Source organism: Mustela putorius, unplaced genomic scaffold (assembly GCF_011764305.1).
Source record: "Mustela putorius furo isolate JIRA1106 unplaced genomic scaffold, ASM1176430v1.1 tig00000281_pilon_pilon_pilon, whole genome shotgun sequence".
NCBI classification, from domain to species: Eukaryota; Metazoa; Chordata; class Mammalia; order Carnivora; family Mustelidae; genus Mustela; species Mustela putorius.
Window position 1 is genome coordinate 462,764 of NW_025421343.1, and position 23,601 is coordinate 486,364.

General features: G+C 43.4%; 1 protein-coding gene across 4 annotated transcripts in view; it reads left to right on the forward strand.

The window, feature by feature from the left end:
* The first annotated feature begins 721 nt into the window (after nt 1-721).
* The window catches only part of ANXA4 (annexin A4), a 75,897-nt gene continuing 53,017 nt past the window's right edge, over nt 722-23,601 (forward strand). For 2 of the 4 annotated variants that reach the window (XM_045078974.1, XM_045078976.1), the window contains exon 1: nt 1,029-1,158. The gene's annotated coding sequence lies outside the window, so the exon portion shown is untranslated. Of the gene's footprint in view, nt 883-1,028; nt 1,159-23,601 lie in introns of those variants that run through there. The other 2 variants (XM_045078975.1, XM_045078973.1) reach the window with 2 other exon arrangements.

Sequence of the window (23,601 nt, forward strand, 5' to 3'; positions counted from 1 at the left end):
CAGGACGACCTAGGCTTAGTAGGTGCCTTCAAGAGGCCAGCATCACTTGGGGAGGCAGAAAGGAGCACATACAACTGGTCTACAGGGCCTGAGCGCCTCTCCCGGGCTCAACCTAGGGGCTAACCACCAGTTCCAAACTCTGGTCATTTACTGGGGGAGAAGAGAAAGAGCTGCTCTGCACTCTCCTATTCCCGAAGGTCTCCTTCCAAAGGAAAGGGAACTCCATTTCCTCAAGGGAGATGGGGAGCTGCTGGGGCCTTTGGGTGGGTATTTGTTTCAATGTGCAAGAGAGAAACAATGTGCCTTGGTGATTTCTCTCCCCACTGCTCTGGCCCAGACGGGGCGAGAGAAAATGCAGTTTCCTCGGGAGGAAGCTGCGATTCGCGGCTGGACTCTGGCCCCAGCGGCCGCAGGGCGGATACTCGCACCTCCGAGAGTGTTGGGGCGCCTGGAGCCGCAGACCCGGAAAGTCCAAGTGCTCGGATTCCGCCGAGGGAGGCGCGGGGCTGGACGGGGCGGGGCAGGCGGTGCTATCCCGGAGGGCGACGAGACCGCAGAGCCTGGACGGCTGGTCCGGTCCCCGGCGGGGCTCGGGCACGTGCCGGGGGCGCAGCCCCAGGCTCGGGGGCAAGGCTGGTCCCCAGCTGGGCGCCAGGCGCTGCGGCCCCGGGCCCAAGCTCCAGGTGCGCTTCGTCCCCACCCCACCCCACCCACCCGGAGGATTTTCCGGTCCCGTGTGCAGAGGGACAACCAGGAACTCGGACTCAGTCTCCACCCCGAAGTGGGGCGGGTCCGCCCGGGATAAGACCCGCTGCCCGGCCCCTCTAGGGTGTGATCTGACCGGTCGCAGGGGACAAGCGCAGCCGCATTTCGGCTCGAGCGGTAAGGGGGGACCCGGGCCGGGGGTCCTGGGCTCGGGGAAGGGGTCGCAGCACCCTCGGGGGGACAGCCCTGTGCCGCGCCCAGGAGGGGGTGCCGGCCGCCGGTCTGCGGGCGGGGCTTAGGCGGCCAAAGGGTGGAGCGGGCGCCGGCAGCCCCGGCGGGTATCCCCCGGCACAGTCCAGAAGGAGCAGTTTATACAGCTCGGAATGGAGACAGGTCGGAGACCACAGCGGTTATTTATTGAGTTCCATGTGCCAAGAACTGTGCTGGCTTCAGGTATTAACAAGAAAAGACTGAGTTAGTACTCCTTGCATATGACTCAGTCTAATACCCAAGTTTTCTTTTTACTTCTTTCTTCTTTCCTTTTAAGACACTTACTCAGTTTTCCTAGTTTCTTACCCTTTCCCTCCTCATGTATCTAATGCCCTCAGTAGACTGGCTGGCTGGCGCATGGAAATCTGTTACTCTTTTTTTTTTTTAGGATTTTATTTATTTGATACAGAGAGATCACAAGTAGGCAGAGAGGCAGTGGGGGGGGGAGCAGGCCCCCTGCCGAGCAGAGAGCGATGCAGGGCTTGATCCCAGGACCCCGAGATCATGACCTGAGCCTTAGGCAGACGCTTAACTCTCTGAGCCACCCAGGAGCCCCGGGAATATGTTTTTCTTATGACATCTATGACTTAAGTCTTCCAGGGGCCGTCTCACTGTTTTGTCTTGGCTTTGACTAGTGGGAGACTATGGGGCCAAAGAGGCTTTTGCTTTTCAACAATCTGGCCCGCTGTAAGTGCTCTCTGGGGTGATGCGCGTTTGTGAGCAGCACTGAGTAACCCACACCTTCCATGACACTTCTGCTTTCTTTCTCCAGCTGACAGTGGAAAGAATGGATAGGGTCACCCCCTCCAAATTACCCATCCCACCTCCTCCTTACATTGCAGGTAACACTTCTGATTGCCAAACCTTAGCCCTTTCCTTCCCAGGGAATTTTCAGAAGACACAGGTGGAAGAGGAAGCAGGAATGAGATGGGTAATCACAGCCACCCAAAACGGGCTTCCTTCCAGAGCCCAGCCCTATCTGGTCAAGGCCAGATCCCTTAGATTCAGTTCAGGCCAGATTTCTCTTGTTTTGGGGGAAACACACGCGCACACAGAGACACACACACACACAGAGACACACACACACACACAGAGGCACATGACTGTTAGATCAAGGGCATATGCGAATTTCCCTCCTAAATATTTTAATATTTGGCTAGGGATCATTTTTCTCTGGAAGCAAGTTAGAGAGTAACATGCACAGTCAAGTCAAATCACACCAGTTCTCAGCATCTGAAGAATGAGCTCCCTGGTTACCCTCAGACTTACGGCCTTTGGCCCATTTCTTTATGTCTATCCACTTACTTGTTTTCCCCATCCTGATCTTCTGCTTGTCAGGGAAGCCCAGTCGTCTTTAATAATGAGTGCCAGGCACTGCCAGGGAATAACTGAAGCTTCAGAATAAACCAAGGGCCTGGGGTTGGGGGGTGGGTCACTCTTACCTCGATCTTTGAGATTAAGAACAACCAGATATATTTTGGAGTAGAATTCAGAATTTATATGTTTTATTATAAAACAAGAAACTTAAATTTATTTGGGGGCTGTGATTTGGCCCAAACCTAGCCTTTGAGGGTTTGCTTTCACTAGAATTAGGGCTACTGTGGAGGCAGTGGGTGCCACCATGTCCTACCTGGAGGAACTTTGAATAACAGTCATCCTTGGTTCCTCATTTAATTGTTATTTCAACTTGCGGGTTCCTAACCTTGTTTCACAGATGAGGTGGGTGAGGGGACACAAGTTAATGGCCCTCAATTCTTGAGGGACTTGGCATGTGGACCAGAGAATAAACTCACTCCTTGTGGTGTTGGGCAGAGCTGGGTTGGATGGTGCATTCTGCTGGATGTAAGAGTGTGGCTTTTGAAACCCCTTGGCTGGGTGGACTTGGAGATGGAGAGCTTTCTCAACAAGAGGTGTTTAGGTGGGGGCCTTGTAGCCCCTTTTGGATGGGGCTGTTAAGGGTGGAAGGTTAAACTAAGATGACCTCTGAAATCATAGCTTTGTCACTTCAGGGTACATCAGAATTCCTCAGGAAGCTCAACAACATGCATATTCTTAATGCCACTCACCCCTGATTCTCATCCAGTGTGACAGAATTGGGCCCAGGAAAATGCATATTTAATAGGCTCCCTGGATGATTGCGATTCAGATGTTTCTTGGACCTTGCTTTGAGAAACTAAGCTTTAGAAAGACTTATATGAATATATGCATGCTTGATAAATTGAGTAAAGTATTAACGAAAACATGGGGCTTAAAGGAACTTAGGCCTGTCGTTATGCTGTAAATAATATGGTAAAAGCTGACATTGTTCCCATTCTCAAGGACAGCTTTTTATTATGCCCTATCACATGAAATTCCCCCCATAGTTTTACAATGTTTGACACCCCTAGACCAAATAGAGGGTTTAAACCAAAGAGGCCTTGTTTATTTTTAAAACTTAATTGAACCTGAGATGGATTACTATATTAAGAATAATGTACCTAGGAATTTAGGATTTGTTAGGCCTGTTGCTTGTTTTATTGGGAGTAGCTTGTTAGTGTTCACTTGTGTCTGCACTGGACTAAGAGCTTTTGTTACAGGAACCTAAACCATCACCTTTGAAGAATTGTTTTTAAAGGTTCAAGATGTTTGAGGTCAGTAAATTGCCATATTGTTTCTTGGTCCAGATTGCTAGACAAAGAACCCGAGGGAATGTTCTTAGCAGAATGAACCGCAATCAGCTGGAGAGATAAATTGCAGCTATAGGCCAGACTATAATTTGCTCTAGAAAACACCTTCATCAAACCTCCCCCCCATCATTAATCCTTTAAGGCCTACAGTATGAATGGCCCGACTTCTAACAGAGCTACAGGTCTCAAGAGTGGCCTTTTGTCAGGTCCAGTAGAAAGACCTTCCTGCCCTGTGGATTCATTTCTCTGGGTTAAGGCTCTCGTCCCCCCTGTCCTGGCCCCCTATCAGAGGTAACATTAGATTATTACCAGAAACTAACATAGAAGGGCTGGTTTGTGAGTGGGAACAAGTTCTCCTGATTTATGTGTACTTGAGTCATCTCCCCTTTAGGAAGTCCTTACTAGATACAGCCCTGCTAGTATAATCAGTCCCTGGCATCCTCCCTCTCACGTCTCTCCAGGGAGCATTTAGGAAGGTCTTTTCTGGGTCCTACCTTGCTTCAGCTTCTGCTGTTGATGCTTTTGGATGCTATACAAGAATCCGTTTGACTCAGTACTTCTCATCCTTGTTAGTTACATACCCCTTTGAGAATCTCAGTAAAGCTATGGATTGTCTCTTGAGAAAAAGAAACACATATTTGACATTGTTCGTATAATTTCAAGGGGATGGACACCTGTCCAAACCCAATCATGGTACCTAGCAGGTACGTAGATGGATTTGCTCTGAAATTTGGTGGCTTGTCAAAATTTTAGAATGGATTTGCCTTTGTTCTGGCAATTTGAATTCTGAATTTATCATAAAGATATACTTGGATATGTGTGTAGAGGCTTGTGTACAAGGATATATATACATTGCAGCATTGTTTATAGCAACAGATTGGAAATGAACTAAATATCTGTCACCAAGGGGTGGTTAAATTATGGAACATCCATTCAGTGCAGTATTGTGCAGCTGTTAAAAAATGATGCAGCTTGACAGGAATAGATTTGGATGATATCAAAGAATCTTTTTAAAAAACACTTTAAAAAAAAAATTAAAATATAGGGGCTCCTGGGTGGCTCAGTGGATTAAGCCTCTGTCGTAGGCTCAGGTCATGATCTCAGGGTCCTGGGACCGAGCCCTGCATCGGGCTCTCTGCCCAGCAGGGAGACTGTTTCCCCCTCTCTCTCTGCCTGCTTCTCTGCCTACTTGGGGTTTCTCTCTGTCAAATAAATAAAATATTTTTTTAAGAAAAGTAAAATACAGGATTGCATAGTATGCTACTACTTTTTTTGTAAGAATGATGGAGACTATCGTCTATATGCTTGTTAATGCATTAAATATTTCTGATAGTGTGCATAGGAAAATTATCACAGTGGTTGCCAAAACAAGGTGGGGGGGCAAAGTTCATCCAGATTTATCACTTTATACCATTTATTATTATTTGAATTTTTAAAATCATATTCACATATTATCAATTTTTAAAACATATAGTTACAGATATCACCTACCCATTTGAAGAGAGAGAATGAAGTAGAAATGGAAAATAAATACATATTATCAAATTTTCCAACCTCAAAATTAATACATGATCATATATATATTTTTTTAATTTTTCTAAAGATTTTATTTATTTGACAGAAATCACAAGTAGGCAGAAAGGCAGAGAGGGGGAGGCAGGCTCCCTGCCGAGCAGAGAGCCCGATAAGGGGCTCGATCCCAGGACCCCAGGATCATGACCCGAGCTGAAGGCAGAGGCTTTAACCCACTGAGCCCCCCAGGCGCCCCTATATTTTCTTATTTGTATGCAAAGAATGATGCTTTGGTCTCCAGTGAGCTATAATAGCAATCGCTCGTTTCTTACACATTTCAATTGGGCTGATTTTTCATTTGGCTACACTCCAGCTAGTTCCAAAAAGAATGTAAGGTGCTATGAACTGCCTGATAGAGAAAGCCCTGAATTTACTTGGTCTGATCAGTTCCATATGTTTTTTTAGCTGCAGAAACAGAGACAGGAGTAGATGGGATAAGTCCCAGCCTGTAGACTAGATAGACTTGCTGGGATAGGGCCCTTGGTCAAAGTCCCAGCAGTGCTATCAGAACTTGGGTACTGAGGGACCTGGCCTTGGCTTCAGAGCTAGACTATGTCTTAGTCTGTGAGGCCCCTGCTTCTTCCTGTTGGAGGGTCCATGTCACAGATACGAATAGCTGATGTTTGCTCGTGTGTCCTAGGAGCCTGGCCCTGTGCCAAACAACTGGCATGTTATTTACTAAATTTTCATCTATAATACGTGGGTGCTCCCATTATCATCCCCATTGAGTAAGTGAGGAAACTGAGGCACAAACGGGTTCAGTAATTTGCTGGAGGTCACATGCTACATGCAAATGGTAGAGTCAGGATTTGAATTTGGCAGTCTGGTTCAACTTCCTGTGCTCTACCACCCTGTTGTCCTACATAGTGCAGTAAGAACAGGGAATCAGGGGCCCCCTGGGTGGCTCAATTAAACATCTGCCTTGGTTCAGGTCATGATCCCAGGGTCCTGGGATTGAGCCCTGTGTCGGGCTCCCTGCTCAGCGAGAAGTCTGCTTCTCCATCTTCCACTCCCCCTGCTTGTGTTCCCTCTCTTGCTGTATCTCTCGTCAAATAAAGAAATAAATAAAATCTTAAAAAAGAATGGGGAATCAGCCTGAAAAGGCAGGGCTGGGAGTTTAAGCTGGCTGTGGGGCTGGACTCTTTCAGAGGGGGAGAGGTAGAAACCTGTGTCCGTACCACTTGTCTGAGATGAACTTGATGCCGACCTGGGTCATTCTAAATATCCAGGGGGGTCCCATGCAGTAAGTGAGTGAGGAGTGTAGCAGATATGAACCAAGACAATGTGCTGCTCTTGATTCCGGGGGCCCAGCCAGGTGGTAGCAAGACTTGGGGCAGCATTTAAAGACAGGGGAGACAGCCCAGCCCTTTGGGGAAGGGGCTTCAGGGGCGAGACAGGATGTCAACAGCTCCTGCCCAATGAATACAGGGCCACCCATCTATCATATAATGTGACAGGCCCTAGAGATTCGAAGGTAGAACACAGACCCTTTCCTTAGGGAGGTAAACAAGCAGATCAATAATTCAAAACTCATAGGACTGTATGATAAATGATTTGGTACACTTTGCACAGACCACAGAACAATAGAGGAGGTGCGCCTAACCCCATCAGGGGCGGGCAGAGAAGGCTTCTTGGGGGTGGGAGAGGAGAGATTTATGTACAGTCACAGGGATGACAAAGGAAGGCTGTTATTCACTGGAAGTATGGCCTGTTGATGAGAGCAGGGCTAGTTCCAGATGGGAGAGTGGGAGGACTCTCAGAAATGAAGGTCATTCTGTAGGCCTGTGGGGGACAGGACCAACCAGTCTTGGGGGACAGGTCCTGGAGGGTCCACAGTCGGAACTACTGTCCCCTATGGAGATCCTCATTTTCCTTTGTATCTGTTCTGCTGCTTAGTACATTTCTCTAATGCATGTTTTGTTTTAATAAAATGGAAGTGCTGGGTACCAGGAAGGAAATCCAGGCAGAGACTGAGCCTTGGAGAAACAAGACTCCCTATTTCCCTGTCCTACACATGGCCAACCGTTCAAGGTTCGGCATGGACACAGTCTTCTTCTCCATTTGACTTAATCTGAGTGAGGGGCCTCTCCACTATGGATACTCCTCTTTCCCTGTCATTCTCCCATCACAGGAATGTTCACGCCTTACTGTGTCTGATATCCAGCCTGGGCCACCCCCTCAGCTCTGAGCTGAGCTCCTCTGAGGGCAGGAACTACACAGCCCCCGTCCCCTGGCCTAGCACAGAGGGCGTGTGTCACTGTGTGTGCTGAATGAATGTATGATTTCCCATGGCCTAGAAAATTGAGTCCAGTGTCCAAGCTCAACCTGTCACAAAATGACCCATTTGTGAAAATCACCTTTCCAGAATTTTGTCTCCTACCACTCTCTTCCGGGTTTAAGTCTCCAGCCCCACTCCAAATGAAGTGTTTTCCAAATCATAGCTGAAGCTTCATTTTTACTGTTCTCTCTCTGCCGGCAAAACCTTTCACTCTTGAAATCTGTCATTGGAAGCCTAAGTCAAATGAGAACATTTGACTAGGGGTGGGGCAGGGTGGGGACGGGCTCAGTCTCCTGTCTCCCACCTTGCAACTCTTGACAATAGTTAGCACCTGCTGCTTTGTCTTTGGATCGGCTGTTTGTCTTACTAGCTTACAAAGCTCTTTGGTAGCAAGATACTGTTTCCTCCATCTTTGTTTCTGTCACAGTGCCTGGTACCCGATGAGGCAAAATCAATATTTAAGGAAGGACTATGAGTAGGTCTGTACACCTGGTGAGCCGCAGTTTTGGAACTGGGGTCTCATCCAGGGACCACCTGTGTGAGAACCAGGGCCCGGAACAGGATGTGAGGGGGATCACCTGGGGTGCTTACTGAAAATGGGTTCAATAAGGTCTTTGGGCCCAATCCGAGATTTACTGATTCATGTTCTTGAGTACAGCATCCCTAAAAGCTGTATGTCTAAACACTCCTCAGGTGCTTTTGCTGCACACTAAAATTTGAGAACTTTTTCTAGGTATCGTGTTAGGTGTCTTACAGTCTATATTACAATTAGGATCCTTTTGAAGCATAGCTCCAGACATGGTGTCCTGATATCATCCAAGGCTAGAAGAAAGAAGGAAGGCTAATCTCTGTCTTTTTAATCTGGCAGAAGTCTTTCTCTGAAGCCTCTTAGTAGGCTTCTTCTTATTTCTCCTTGGCCTGAAGTGGGTCCGCTGGCCACTTGAAAACCATTTGTTGCTATTGGAATGGGGTTGCCTTGGACCAATCATTATTTCTTCCTGGGATGAGTACTACGTCCCTGGTTTTCCAAACCATGAAGACTCAGTGAAAGTTCTCTTAATGAGGAAAGAAGGTATGATGGGGGTTGACATATTAGTGATCTTCTCAGAAATGCTGCACAATAGTCACTACTATGTCACTTATATGTCAGCATAGAGTAGCTGTGTTAGGTGGAGTTAAATCTGGAGGGCAGAGCAGAGACTGGAATTTGGCTTATGTTCTGGATTCCCAGCCTCCTCTGTCCAGCTTGGAATGATCTCCATTACAGCCTCTGCTAGCATGTGGGAAGAGAATTGAATTCAGAATGTCACAGAAATCATAAAATAACAGGTCAGGTTTGCCCGGAGAAATGCATGTTTGCAGTGAATGGTTTCAAGAACTCCATGTAAATAATCTCTGACAAACACATTTCCTGACTCATATTTATACAAATACTTTAAAAAGTGTTAATTATGACTCTTCCCATTAATATAGTTTTTTCTGTTTTTTACCCCCATTCCCTTATACTCACTTGATGTATGATCAGGAATGGGAATCTACACTTAGGAATGACCATGGAGCATTTTGAGGACCTTTTTGAGCATCAGTAGTTAGAATCTAGAATCATTACTGTAGAGCAGTAGTTCTCAAATTTGAGAATGCATCAGAATCACCTGCCTAGTTGGCTTGGTGGGTTAAGCCTCTGACCTGCTCAGGTCATGGTCTCAGGGTCCTGGGATTGACCCCCACATTGGGCTCTCTGCCTGCCTCTCTGCCTACTTGTGATCTCTGTCAAATAAATAAAATCTTGAAAAAAAAAAAAAAACCACCTGGTGGGCTTCTTACAAACCAAATTGCCAGACCCTACCCTCAGAGTTTTGTAGGTGTGGTGTTGGGCCCAAGAAAGTGCACTTTTAACAAGTTCCCAGTTTCTGATGATATTGGTCTGGAAACCACACTTTCATAAACACTGAACTGTGTGAACTTCTTTTAGGTTGAAATACTGGTCTATTATTTATTGAAAAGATAAACATAATTGTGGACTTGGCATATTCTACTCTTTCCAGGTTCTTTTGAGCTCCTTATTATAGCTGCCCTGGGGCCTCCCAGAGGAGGAGACTGGATTCCTTTTCTGTGTTTTGGTGAATCTGTGGAAGGCTTATTCCTTGGAACTGAGAGGGTGACACCCACACACCCTCCCTCTGGGCCAGGCATGGTTGTAAAATAACTGAGACACACAAGTTGAAATCAGATACGGTTCCACATATGACATACCTACTAGCCAAATTCAGAGACAAGAAGTAGAATGATGGTTAGCAGGGACTGAAGTAAGGGAGAAATGGGGAGATATTATTGAATGGGTACAGAGTTTCTGTTTGGGATGATGGGAGAGTTCTGGAAATGGGTAGTGGGGATGGTTGCATGACATGGTGAATGTAATTAATACCACTGAAATGGGGTGCATGGGTAGCTAAGTGAGTTGAATATCCAACTCTTTGTTTGGGCTCTGGTCATGGTCTCAGGGTCTCGGGGTCATGGGATCAAGCCCCACATTGGGCTCCCTGCTTAACAGGGAGTCTGCTTTTCTCCCTCTGTCTCCACCCCTCCCATTCATGCTCTCTCTCTTCAATAAATAAATAAATCTTAAAAAAAAAAAAACACTGAATTATACACTTAAAACTGGTTAAAATGGTAAACTTTGTTATGTTTATTTTATCACAATTTGAAAAAAGTCTTGCTTTCTTTACTATTCTGTCTCCCAGTAGTGTGCTGGAGCGTCCTATTAGCCTATTAGAAGTGATTGTTAGGGGACCTAGGTGGCTCAGTGGATTAAGCATCTGCCTTTGGCTCAGGTCATGATCCCAGGGTCCTAGGATTGAGCCCCACATCGGGCTCTCTGCTCAGCGGGGAGCCTGCTTCCTCCCCTCTCTCTCTGCCTGCTTCTCTGCCTGCTTGTGATCTCTCTTTCTCTGTCAAATAAATAAATATTTTTTTTTAAGAAAGTTTTTATTACAGACATTTCCCAACTTATTTCAGAGACTAAGACTATGGTTTGCTGCACTAAATTTTGTTGCAGATAACAGGTGCTTGTGTTACACATGTGTAGATTTGCTTTTGGATGAGATAACAGGGTGTTAGTTGACAGTTGCAGATTCATGAGTGAGTGGCTATCCTGGCTGCAACCAGGAACCCAGAGTAGAGCAAATGGGCAGCCTGGGAAGAGTAAGGGATCACCAGCATCAGTAATTCATAGGGTCCTTTATACCTGGTATGACTGGTAGAGCCTTCTCTCAGTGCTAGACCTTGCTGGCAGTTCTCAGTACTGCCAGCAGACTGGTACTGCTCACAGAAGGCTGTTTTCTGCTCAGCGTTTGGGTTCTGTCACCCTTTTGGAATTAAGTTCTTAAAACATTGTATTTGTTTCTGAATAAATAATATTTGATAAACTGTTTAAAAAAAATACACCCAAGTGAGAGAATAGTAAAATGGACCTCTGTGTTTATTCATCACCCAGCTCAACAGTTACCAATATTTCACCAAAAAAGAGACTTTCCAACTATTTAAGTAATAAGAGGGAGGAATACAAAGGAAAAGATGGCCAGATATGATTGAAAGTTTTTCTCCCAAAATTTGGCTTTATTGAGTTAAAAGGATAGTATTAAATTGGTAAAATACTTAATAATACATTTTAGACATAAAATATTAAATTTTATAACATGGGAATAATTTCTGTAAGTTTTAGTAAAGCACCAAGATGCTAAAAATAGGTGACTTATCTAAAATAGAAACAGGTAATACACAAAGAACGGGAGTTGAAAAAAGGGAGTCCGTGTTCCTACTACTGATTTAAAAAAGCAAGTTAAATCAATAATAAGATTTAGTATTATACTCAAATATTATGTTATAAAGTAATAAAGCAAGCAAGTTTATGGCTAGCTGGGGTTTGGATGTCCTTGTAAATTTGGAGGACAACTGGAAATATACATAAGTATCAGATATCACAAGAAATACATCAAAAAGAAGAATAAAATATCTTGCAAAGCTAAATATAAATATTGTAGCTATGGTTTTAAAACCTGAACAATCAATAGTAGGGACATTGAATAAATTACAAGATATCAATATAATGGAAGAGTATAATTTTAGTACAGTGACCCATATGGTGATTGTGTGAAGTATGAAAAATTAAGAGGAAAGAGTAGAACACGATATCATATACATACTGTGATTACAATGAAAATATTGGCACAAATAGAAATAATAATAGATGGTAAGTTTACATTGTTTTAAAATGTCCTTCTCAGTGCTGAAAGTTGATGAAATAATTTACAAAATAAAAGGAAAGGGAAATAGGGGATTGCTTAAGGCCTCACAGTCTCTACAGTTCTCTGAAAGTTAGTCTTTTCCATTCATTGTCAATGGAAAGATCCATAATTTTCAGCATTGCAATGGAAAATTTTACTTCTGTCTGTATTCTGGTGGGTTTATGAAACAAGTTTATCAGCTCACCCAGGGAATTTAATAACAGCTGGAGGGGAGGAGAGGTTAATAGTAACAGGTAAAATTACCACTAACTGCCTTATATTGTTACCCACTATAAATTCCTGAGGTTGCTAAAACAGAAATAAAAGTTAATCAATAAACCAAATAATAAATTTTACTATATGTTATATTAAATTCTCATTTAATTTAAATTTACCAGATTTAAACTTCTGTTGCTATATTCTGTTGCTAAAACAGAAATAAAATTATAATAAATAAAGCAGATAAATTTTCTGTCATGTACATTTATTATCTTTACTATTCAAAAATAAGAAAGGTTATTTTTAAAAAGCTAGCCAGTGTTTTCTGTTTTATCCTTCCTGTGATATTTCCTAAGGTGGTAATACTAAATTTTTTATGATCTCTGCAGATAGTCTCCATTTCTTTTAAAAGGATTCCTGGCTGGAGGATTCTATTTTTTATGAAAACAAAAAACCCCACAAAAACACTTTAGTTGAAACCAAACAATAGTGAAAAGAAAGATATTTAGATATGAGTTGGTGAGCCCTCTTAAATACATATGTATGTTTTACAAATCTAAAATGTCTTGCCTCTTGATTAAATAAAGGGAGGGAAAGAATTGATCATAGAAAATTTACCTGGGCCTGATATGCTGAGTACAAAATAGTTAAGCCAAACTCTTTAGTTTCACAGGATTTCTTGATGTTATTACACTAGTCATTTCCCCCTTCCTATTAATTAATTACTTAAAGATTTTATTTATCTATTTAGGAAAGAGGGAGCACCAGTGCGGGGAGGGACAGAGGGAGAAGGACAAGCAGACTCCCCACTGGGTAGGTGGCTTGACCCAAGCCTCCATCCCAGGATCCTGAGATCATGACCTGAGCCTAAGGCAGACCCTTAACTGAGTGAGCCACCCGGGGCCCCTCCCGCCAATTTAGATAAGTATTATTTTGCCAAATAGTGAAGGTGCCCCTTAGTTCCCTGAGCTTTCTTTTGAATAATTACACCGATTATTTCCAGGAATAGGCCATCCCTTTAAATATTCTGAGGCCTAATTCCTTTTCTCTTCTTCTCTATAGCATTTTGTCCTAGGCCACATTTTGTGTTTTTCTTTCTATTTTTTTAACACATGGGGAAATGAAAGCACTAAGAAGATGAGCAAGGTTTTTTTTTGTGTGTGGTATTTAAAAGTAATCATCTGGTCATTCACGTGAAGTGTTTAGAACAGTATGTGACACATAGTACAATAAGCATTCAGCAATAGCTGTAATCATTTTTATTAAACAAGGCCAAGTGTGTCTAGAGCAGTGGTATGCAGTAGAAGAGCAGAGCAAGGCACAAACATAGGTCTGAATTATCTAGTAGTCACATTTTATTTTTATTTTTTATATTTTTAAAGATTTTATTTATTTATTTGACAGAGATCACAAATAGGTAGAGAGGCAGACAGAGAGAGAGAGGGGAAGGAAGTAGACTCCTTGCCGAGCAGAAAGCCCGATACGGGACTTGATCCCAGGACCCTGATACCATGACCTGAGCCAAAGGCAGTGGTTCAACCCACTGAGCCACCCAGGCACCCCTAGTAGTCACATTTTAAAAAGTTAAAAGAGACAGGTTAAATGAGATTTAATAATATGGATTATTTTACATTTTACCCAGTAGATCTAAAGTATTATCATTTCAGTGTCTAGTCAATAGAAAAAAATATTGGGATGTTTTACAGTCTTCTTTTCATACTATACTAAGTCCTAACAGTCTCGTGTGAATATTATATACTGACAGAACATCTGAATCTGAATGCTAAATTTCCATCAGAAATATTTGGTCTGTATTTAGATTTCATATAATTTAATTTTCATGTAGATTCATATACCCAAATCATTTTAAACATATTTAGAACTTTTCCAGTATCTGAATGGAATGCCAAAAAATAATTTTCCTTTTAATATTTGCATCCACATTGGAAAAAATGGCTCATCTCTTTTAGAATCCATGATTTGACTTTGAAACTAAAAGCGTAACACTTTTTTTTTATTATTAACGTATGTATTATTAGCCCCAGGGGTACAGGTCTGTGCATCACCAGGTTTACACACTTCACAGCACTCCCCATAGCACATACCCTCCCCAATGTCCATAATCCAACCACCCTCTCCCTACCCTACTCCCCCCGGCAGCCCTCAGTTTGTTCTGTGGGATTAAGAGTCTCTTATGGTTTGTCTCCCTCCCAATCCCATCTTGTTTCACTTATTCTTTTCCTACTCCCCAAACCCCCCACGTTGCATCTCCACTTCCTCATATCAGGGAGATAATATGATAGTCATCTTTCTCCAATTGACTTATTTCACTAAGCATAATACTCTGTAGTTCCATCCACATTGTTGCAAATGGCAAGATTTCATTTCTTTTGATGGCTGCATAGTATTCCATTGTATGTGTGAGAGAGTGTGTGTGTGTGTGTGTATCACATCTTCTTTATCCATTCATCTATTGATGGACATCTAGGTTCTTTACATATTTTGGCTATTATGGACACTGCTGCTATAAACATTCGGGTGCACGTGTCCCTTCGGATTACTACATTTGTATCTTTAGGGTAAATACCCAGTAGTGCAATTGCTGGGTTATAGGGTAGCTCTATTTTCAACTTTTTGAGGAACCTCCATGCTGTTTTCCAGAGTGGTTGCACCAGCTTGCATTCCCACCAACAGTGTAGGAGGGTTCCCCTTTCTCTCCATCCTCACCAGCATCTGTCATTTCCGGACTTGTTAATTTTAGCCATTCTGACTGGTGTGAGGTGGTATCTCATTATGGTTTTTATTTGTATTTCCCTGATGCCGAGTGATGTGGAGCACTTTTTCATGTGTCTGTTGGCCATCTGGATGTCTTCTTTGCAGAAATGTCTGTTCATGTCCTCTGCCCATTTCTTGATTGGATTATTTGTTCTTTGGGCATTGAGTTTGGTAAGTTCTTTATAGATTTTGGATACTAGCCCTTTATCTGATATGTTGTTTGCAAATATCTTCTCCCATTTTGTCAGTTGTCTTTTGGTTTTGTTAACTGTTTCCTTTGCTGTGCAAAAGGTTTTGATCTTGATGAAGTCCCAGTAGTTCATTTTTGCCCTTGCTTCCCTTGCCTTTGGCAATGTTCCTAGGAAGAAGTTGCTGCAGTTGAGGTTGAAGAGATTGCTGCCTGTGTTCTCCTCAAGGATTTTGATGGATTCCTGTCTCACATTGAGGTCCTTCATTTATTTTGAGTCTATTTTCATGTGTGGTATAAGGAAATGGTCCGGTTTCATTTTTCTGCATGTGGCTGTCCAATTTTCCCAGCACCATTTGTTGAAGAGACTGTCTTTATTCCATTGGACATTATTTCCTGAAAAGTCTAACACTTTTAAAACTGCTTTTGTTGGGGAGCCTAGGTGGCCCAGTGGGTTAAGTGTCTGCGTTCAGCTCATGTCATGATCCCAGGGTTCTGGGATAAACCCCCAAACTTCCCTGTGCAGGGAGCCCACTTCTCCCTCTCCTGCCTGCTGCACTCCCAGCTTATGCTCTCTTTCTCTGTCTCTCTTTCTACCAGTTCAGTCTCCTTTTTTCTTTACTGCGCAGCTCATCATGCCCCTGCCTCTCCACTCAATTCCACCTCCCTCACATGCCTTGGTTTTAAATTTTAAAATGTGTCTATACTTTTTTTTTTTTAAGATTTTATTTATTTATTTATTTACTTGAGAGAGAGACAGTGAGAGAGAACATGAACGAGGAGAAGGTCAGAGAGAGAAGCAGACTCCCCATGGAGCTGGGAGCTCGATGCGGGACTCGATCCCGGGACTCCAGGATCATGACCTGAGCCGAAGGCAGTCGTCCAACCAACTGAGCCACCCAGGCGTCCCTTTTTTTTTTTTTTTTTTTTTTTTTTTTTGTCGTCATTAGTTCCTGTCTTTTATTAACCCACATACAGTTACTTGTCTTTAGGTTTCTTGAAGCAATAGGTCAGACATTTGCCACAATTATGTCTGTCAAAGTAGCTAGCCATAAACACTTCAGCGCCATATTCATCCAAAGGGCGCTCCTGAGGAGCGCAACGATTTTGCCATTCTTCTCCACCTTACAAGACGGCCAGCTTAACCTTCTTCCTCTTATGCTTATTCTTCTTGGGAGTGCTTTAAGGCTTCTTCCATTTCTTAGTACCACCAGGAAGTCTCAACACAGTTCCTTCAGAATGTTGTAGTCAGGGGTGCCTTGGTGGCTCAGTCGTTAAACCTTCAGCTCAGGTCATGATCCCAGGGTCCTGGGCTCGAGCCCCACATGGGGCTCCCTGCTGAATGGGGAGCCTGCTTCTCCCTTGCCCTCTAACCCCTACTTGTCCTTCAGCTCTTGCTGTCTCTCTGTCAAATAAATAAATAAAATCTTAAAAAAAAAAAAAAGAGGATGTTGTAGCAGACAGAGTACGTTCCAGTTACTTGCCCGCGAAGATCAGTCTCTGGTAATCAGGAGGAATCCCTTCCTTATCCTGGATCTTGGCCTTTACATTTTCTATTGTAGTTAAGGTTTCAGCCTTGAGAATGATGGTCTTCTCCATAAGGGCTTTCACAAAACTCTGTACCTTGGCAGCTGTTCCACCTGAGGTTGAGGAAAAGGAAGAGAAGGGGCAGACCTGGGGACACAGGAGAGGGTGTCGGGTAGGCTGCTGGCCGGAGAGGTGCCAAAGAGCACACACTCCCATACTTATTAAGAATAATTTAAACCTTTTTATAAGATTTTATTTATTTATTTCACAGAGAGAGAGCACAAGCAAGGAGAGCAGCAGGCAGAGGGAGAGGGAGATGCAGACTCCCCATGGAGCAGGGAGCCTGCTACAGGGTTCAGTCCAGGACCCTGGGATCATGACATGAGCCAAAGGCAGATGCCCAACTGACTGAGCCACCCAGGTGCCCCTAGAAGAATTTAAATGTAATTATAAATTATAATTTACATAAATAGCACTGTAACTGGTGCTGTCTAAAAAACATTGAAATAAGCACATGAAAAAAATTACATCAGTGCAAAGAAAAATATTCAGAGTGAGCATATCTGTTGACACCAACTAGATGGGTGGTGAGATTAGGTGTAACACTAGAAAAGATGCAGCATGCCTGATGTGTGTACTCCGTGCGGGGGGTTAAAGTGAAAGACAGCCTGACTAAAATATAAAAGTTGTGTGCTGGGGCACCTGGGTGGCTCAGTGGGTTAAGGCCTCTGCCTTCAGCTCAGGTCATGATCCCAGGGTCCTGGGATCGAGTCCCACATCGGGCTCTCTGCTCAGCAGGGAGCCTGCTTCCTCCTCTCTCTCTGCCTGCCTCTCTGTCTACCTGTGATCTCTGTCAAATAAATAAATAAAACTCTTTAAAAAAAAAAAAAAAAGTTGTGTGCTAGGAGGGCGCCTGGGTGGCTCAGTGGGTTAAAGCCTCTGCCTTCGGCTCAGATCATGATCCCAGAGTCCTGGGATCAAGCTCCGCATTGGGCTCTCTGCTTAGCAGGGAGCCTGCTTCCTCCTCTCTCTCTGTCTGCCTCTCTGCCTACTTGTGATCTCTGTCTGTCAAATAAATAAATCTTAAAAAAAAAAAAAGTTGTGTGCTATGGAAAGACATTTATACTGCATCAGCTTTAAAATTTAAATTTAATTAAAATCAAAATTTAAAATTTAGTTTCTCAGCGGCACTGGCTAAATTTCAGTTGCTCAGTAACCACACGTGGCCTCATGGCTACGGCATTGTATTGGGCAGGTACAGAAGCTGTGACTTTCAAAAGACAGGAGGCCCCCACTCGGGGCACCTATTTGTGTTGGCATCAGGTGCCAAAGTTGTTGGTACGGTGCCTGGTCCAGTTCCCAGTTTCTGGCTCATTTTCTCTTTGTTCCTCTCTGCTTCTCTGAGGTGGCATCTTTTCCTGCTCCCAATGCTGGTTCTCTGAGCTATATAGATGTAATATGTATTTATTATAATTCTAAATTATAAACATGTTATAATTTTATAGAATTATATTAATTATAGTAATATATAGTATTAATATATAATGTTAATATTATACTAATTTTAAGTAATATTAATATTTGTTAATAAATTAATATATCAGCATTGATTAATATAATAACTTAATAATAATATATATAGTTTATATATAATATATAAAATGTAAGGACCTAAAATATGCTTCCCAGCATGCATTTCTGCCAAGGCTCTTTTCACTGGTCACCTTTTCCTGCATCCTTTCTGCCACCATAGTGTCCTTCCCAACACCTCTCTGCTGGTTTGGGAGTGAGTAGGGCCAGTAGTGGATCCACTTCACAGCTCCTCAACTCAAATGGGTGGACTGGGATGAGGTTTTCTGGGTGGATCCCCTTAACAGACAGAGCTGATAGGGAGGTATCACCCATCTCCCCACTGTCCTGCCCGCGTGCACACACACACTTTCACTCTCCATCTGTCTTAAAGTAGTTTCAGTTCCTCTCAGTTGCTGATAAAATCTCATGTCAGTACTAGTCGTTGGTTTTGTCATGAGCTCCTTCTTGTGCCTCCCCATGCCTCCATCAGGTTTTTCATGAAAAATTGAGAGAAAAAAAAAGAAAAGAAAAATGAGGTGGTATCCATATCTAAGAAAAGTAAATAAAGAAGGACAAGGCTGCATCAGAAACAGCAAGTTCCCTATGTGAACCAGAAATCCACTGTGGTAGAATTTTAACGGTTCTGTTTTTGTGTTCTGACAGAGTCAACTTGAGTGCTGGCAAGATTTAGAACTAGAACCCGGCCTTGCCTTGTGGAGGGAGTGGCTGCTCCAGGGGGAGGGGGGAGATGCCCACACAGCTAGAACTTGCATATTTGCCAGGCCTGGGAGGTGGCAGGAGAAAATGTGACATTTCAGAGAGCAGTGTTTATTTTCTCCTCACTTCCAGATCTCCAAGGTTGAGCCCGTGTAAATCTAGGAAGGAAAACTCAGCTGCTTTTCCTGTTCATCTGGGAAGAGAGTTTGTTTTCTTCCTTCCTGGGCAAACAGAAGTGATGGTGTCGAGGGGCGCGTGAGTGGCTCAGTCAGTTAAGCAGCCGGCTCTGAATTTCCAGTCAGGTCCTGATCTCAGGGGCCTGGGATGGGGCTGTGTCAGGCTCCACGCTCAGCTGGGAGTCTGCTGGACATTCTCTCGGTCTCTGCCCTCCCCCACCCCATCCCCCCACGCGCATGTTTGCACACAGGCTCTCTCTCTTTTTCTGTCTCTCAAATAAATAAAACTTACAAAATAAAAGAAGCAGAAGAAGTGGTGATGTTGATAAGGAAAGGCGTGGGCTGCGTAATTCCTGTTTTTCTACCTGCAAGTAAGTAAATAAAACTAGCTGGAGGACCGGGGGCCCAGCTGCATGTTTGGTTTCTCACCGACTCACTGGAGATCCTTTCCTTCCTGGGCTTCAGTTTCTCACTCAGATCCAGGCTGTCTGTTCCCTTCCTGCATCACAAGGATTTTGTAAAGAAAGATGGAGTACATTTTACTTTCTCTGGGAAGGTGTAGAAGAGAAAAACTAGATGCTAGAGTCAGGGTTCTTTTTCCTAGTGAGGTGCTTCTCTTGCCTTATCCCTAAGATTCGGGCTTGCGGACGCAAGAGAAGATGTCAAGACCTTGGAATCTGGGTCTTGGGACATGGCAGCCTGTAGTTTGTGATTCATAAGGAGAGGCTGAGGGGATCTAAGTGTAAACGAGCATGTGAAAAATATGGTGCTGGAACAAACTAGAATTGGAGATCAGTGCAGTAGCTTGTTACCAGTTACTTGGAGTTTCTGCATTAGATTCTCATGTGTCTGGAATAGTTTACTTACTTCTGAAGAAGGAACGCGGAATAAAGTGACCTTTCACATTTCCTTGAGGGGCTCTGATTGTAATGGGTCAGTAAACATGATGTAACCTGTGGCAAAGCCTAACCATGAGATACAGATTTTATCTTTAAATCATTGTTAGACTGAGGAGAAGTGATTTTACCCATGATGCTGTGCAAAAGCTATGTGGAATTTGGATTCACTGAGTTGGGTTTTCCCTTAAAAGAAGATATCGATTGAGACTCTTAATCTCAGAAAACAAACTGAGGGTTACCGAGGGAAGGGGGATAGGGAGAGGGTAGTTGAGTTATGGACATTGGGTAGGGTATGTGCTATGGTGAGTGCTGTGAAGTGTGTAAACCTGGCAATTCACAGACCTGTACCCCTGGGGCTAATAATACATTATATGTTAATAAAAAATGTAAAAAGTTTGGGGTGTCTGGGTGGCTCAGTGGGTTAAAGCCTCTGCCTTTGACTCAGGTCATGATCCCAGGGTCCTGGGATCAAGCCCCGCATTGGGCTCTCTGCTCAGCAGGGAGCCTGCTTCCTTCCTTCCTTCCTTCCTCTCTCTCTGCCTGCCTCTCTGCTTACTTGTGATCTTTGTCAAAAAATAAATAAAATCCTTAAAAAAATTCTTTAAAAAATTTTTAAAAATTAAAATTAAAATAATTAAATAAATTACTTAAGGCAAAAAAGAGTAGATATTGCTCAATGAGGATAATAAAACATTTTTTTTAAAGATTTTATTTATTTATTTGACAGAGAGAGTTCACAGTAGACAGAGAGGCAGGCAGAGCGAGAGAGAGGGAAGCAGGCTCCCTGCTGAGCAGAGATCCCAATGCGGGACTCGATCCCAGAATCCTGAGATCATGACCTGAGCCGAAGGCAGCGGCTTAACCCACTGAGCCACCCAGGTGCCCTCTGCTCAATGAGGATAATAATGTGCTTCCCCTAAGAGGCCACTATCAACCTACAAAGCTGAGACCTTGACCTCTTAAGCTATATAGATGTGTATTATTTTATTGAGGTATAATTTACATTCAATAAAATGCACAGATCTACGTGGTTAGTTTGGTGAGTTTTTTTTTTTTTAAGGAGTTCATGTTTTAAAAATATTATATAACATTGTGCTGAAATACATCTAGGATAAAATTTACCGTCTTAACCATTTTTTAGTGTATAGTTGAGCGGCTTCAAGCACATTGACAGTGTTGTGCAACCATCACCACCGTCTAATCCCAGAACTCTCTCCATTCTGTAAAACTGAAGCTCTGTACCTGCGAAACTAGAATTTCTTACTCCTCCCTTCTCCCATGCCCTGGCACTGCCATTCCACTTCCTGTGTCCTGAATTTGACTTCTTGGAGTGGAATTGTGCAGTATTTGTGACTTTTTTCTCTTAGCACAGTGTCCTTAAGGTTCATCCACGTTGTAGCACATGTCAGCATTCCCTACTCTCTAAGGCTGAATGATACTCCATTTTATGTGTGTATGTACCAGATCCTGTTTATCTATCCATCTGTCTATCGACACATGGGTTGTACATGGTTCCACCTTTCGGCTCTTGTGACTAATACTGTTTTGAGTGTGGGTGTACAAGTATCTCCCCAAGTCCTGGCTTTCAGTTCTTTTGAAAGAATGAATTTGTATCCTAGAATATATATATATACCCAGAAGTGGAATTGCTGGATCATATAGTAATTATTCAATTTTTAATTTTTTGAGGAACTGCTGTACTGATTTTCATAGTGGCTGTACAGTTTTACATTCCTACCAGCAGTACTCAAGCATTCCACTTTCTCCACATCTTCCCTGACACCTTTTATTTTCTGTGTGTGTATAGGAGCCATCCTAATGGGTGTGAGGCAAGTTGCATAAGTTTTGACGAATGCATGTAAGTCGGTACTACTATCCCAATCAAGATTCAAGATGCGGAACATTTCTTTCACCACCCAAAGTTCCTTCTCTCAAGCTCCTCTATAGTTAATATCCTCTCTGCCTCATCACCACCTCCAAACCCTGGAAAGTGGGGGCTCAGGTTGGAAATCCTGTGAGCACCCGGGAAGGTACTGTCTTAACATTCAGGCAGCTGTGAGGACAATGATCTTTTTACAATTAACTAATTCAAATTCAATTAACTATGGGGCACCTGGGTAGCTCAGTCCGTAACCGTCTGCCTTTGGCTCAGGTCATGATCCCAGGGTCCTGGGATCTAGCCCCACATCAGGCTCCCTGCTCAGCAGGAAGCCTGCTTCTCCCTCTCCCACTCCCCAGCTGTGTTCCTCTTCTTGCCTTCTCTTTCTCTGTCAAATAAATAAACAAATCTTAAAAAAATTTTAAATCTTAAAAAATTTCAGAGGTAGAGTTCAGTGACTCCTCATTCTTATGTAACACCCAGGGCTCATTATATCACATGCCCTCCTTAATGGCCATCAGCCAGTTACCCCATTGCTCCAACCACTGCCCCTCCAGCAACCCTCAGTTTGTTTCCTATGATTAAGAGTCTCTTATTTGTCACCCTCTCTGATTTTGTCTTTTATTTTTTCCTCTCTTCCCCTATGGTCCTCTGTTTTGTTTCTTAAATTCCACATATGAGCGAGATCATATGATAATTGTCTTTCACTGATTGACTTATTTTGCTTAGTGTCATACCCTCTAGTTCCCTCCACATTGTTGCACATGATCAGATTTCATTCTTTTTGATGGCTGAGTCATGTTCCATTGGAGATACATACCACATCTTCTTTATCCATCCATCTGTTGATGGGCATCTGGGCTCTCTCCATAGTTTGGCTGTTGTGGACATTGCGGCTATAAACATTGGGATGCAGGTGCCCCTTTGGATCACTGCATCTGTATCTTTGGGGTAAATACCTAGTAGTGTGAGGACAATGATCTTGTCAGAGTACAGACCCACACAGGCTTGGTGGCCAAAAGAACCAGATGGGAAATCCGGTTTGACATGTTGGTAGATGTGAAAGCCTGAACTCTGTACCCCACAGATGTTTTTAGTACAAGTAGAGTTGGTAACCCACGCCTTGAACAGCTCACTGAACAGGTAATGCTAGAATATGTAGATGTGGCAGACGAAGGTTATCTGGAGAGAATAGTAATAAAAAGAATAGTGAGCGTTTGTTGAGTACATAATGTGTGCCCTCTTCTGAGTACTTCATATAATGCAATAACTGGTTTAATCTTTGCAACCATCCATAAAGTAGCTGTTGTTATAAATTCCGTGTTACCAATGAGGAGACTGAAGTACAGAGAAAGAATAACTTGTCCCCAGTCATACGGCTAAAAGTGTGTGTCAGAGAGTTCTAAACCCAAGTTTAGAAGTTAGTTGGGCTCCAGTCTCTGGCCATGTGGTTATGGAGGAAGGATGACATGGTCTTTACGGGAGGAATTCCCGCCATCGTGTGAAATGGCCACTAGACCATGAGTTGGCTGCACCACAGTCAGGCTTGGACCTTCGTGTAAGTGATTCTCATCAAAAAAATGGCGTGGATTCTCCCATCCAGTGGGAGCCTGTGCTGCCCGTGATGCCAGCATCTGCCGTACCTCAGGTCAGACAAGGGAACGCAACACGTTATTACCATGCACATGACCTAGAGGGCAGACCCACCACTTTCCTATAGACAGGCATTCCATCTGCAGCATGAAGGGGTGGGCTGGGAATTCCCTGAAATCCTCTCTACCCTGACAGTCCTACACTGGCAGAAATGAGCTCCTTCTGGAGACAAGTGTCCCCACCCCCACATTTCTACTCCTGCTTTCTTGGGGGCACTTACATC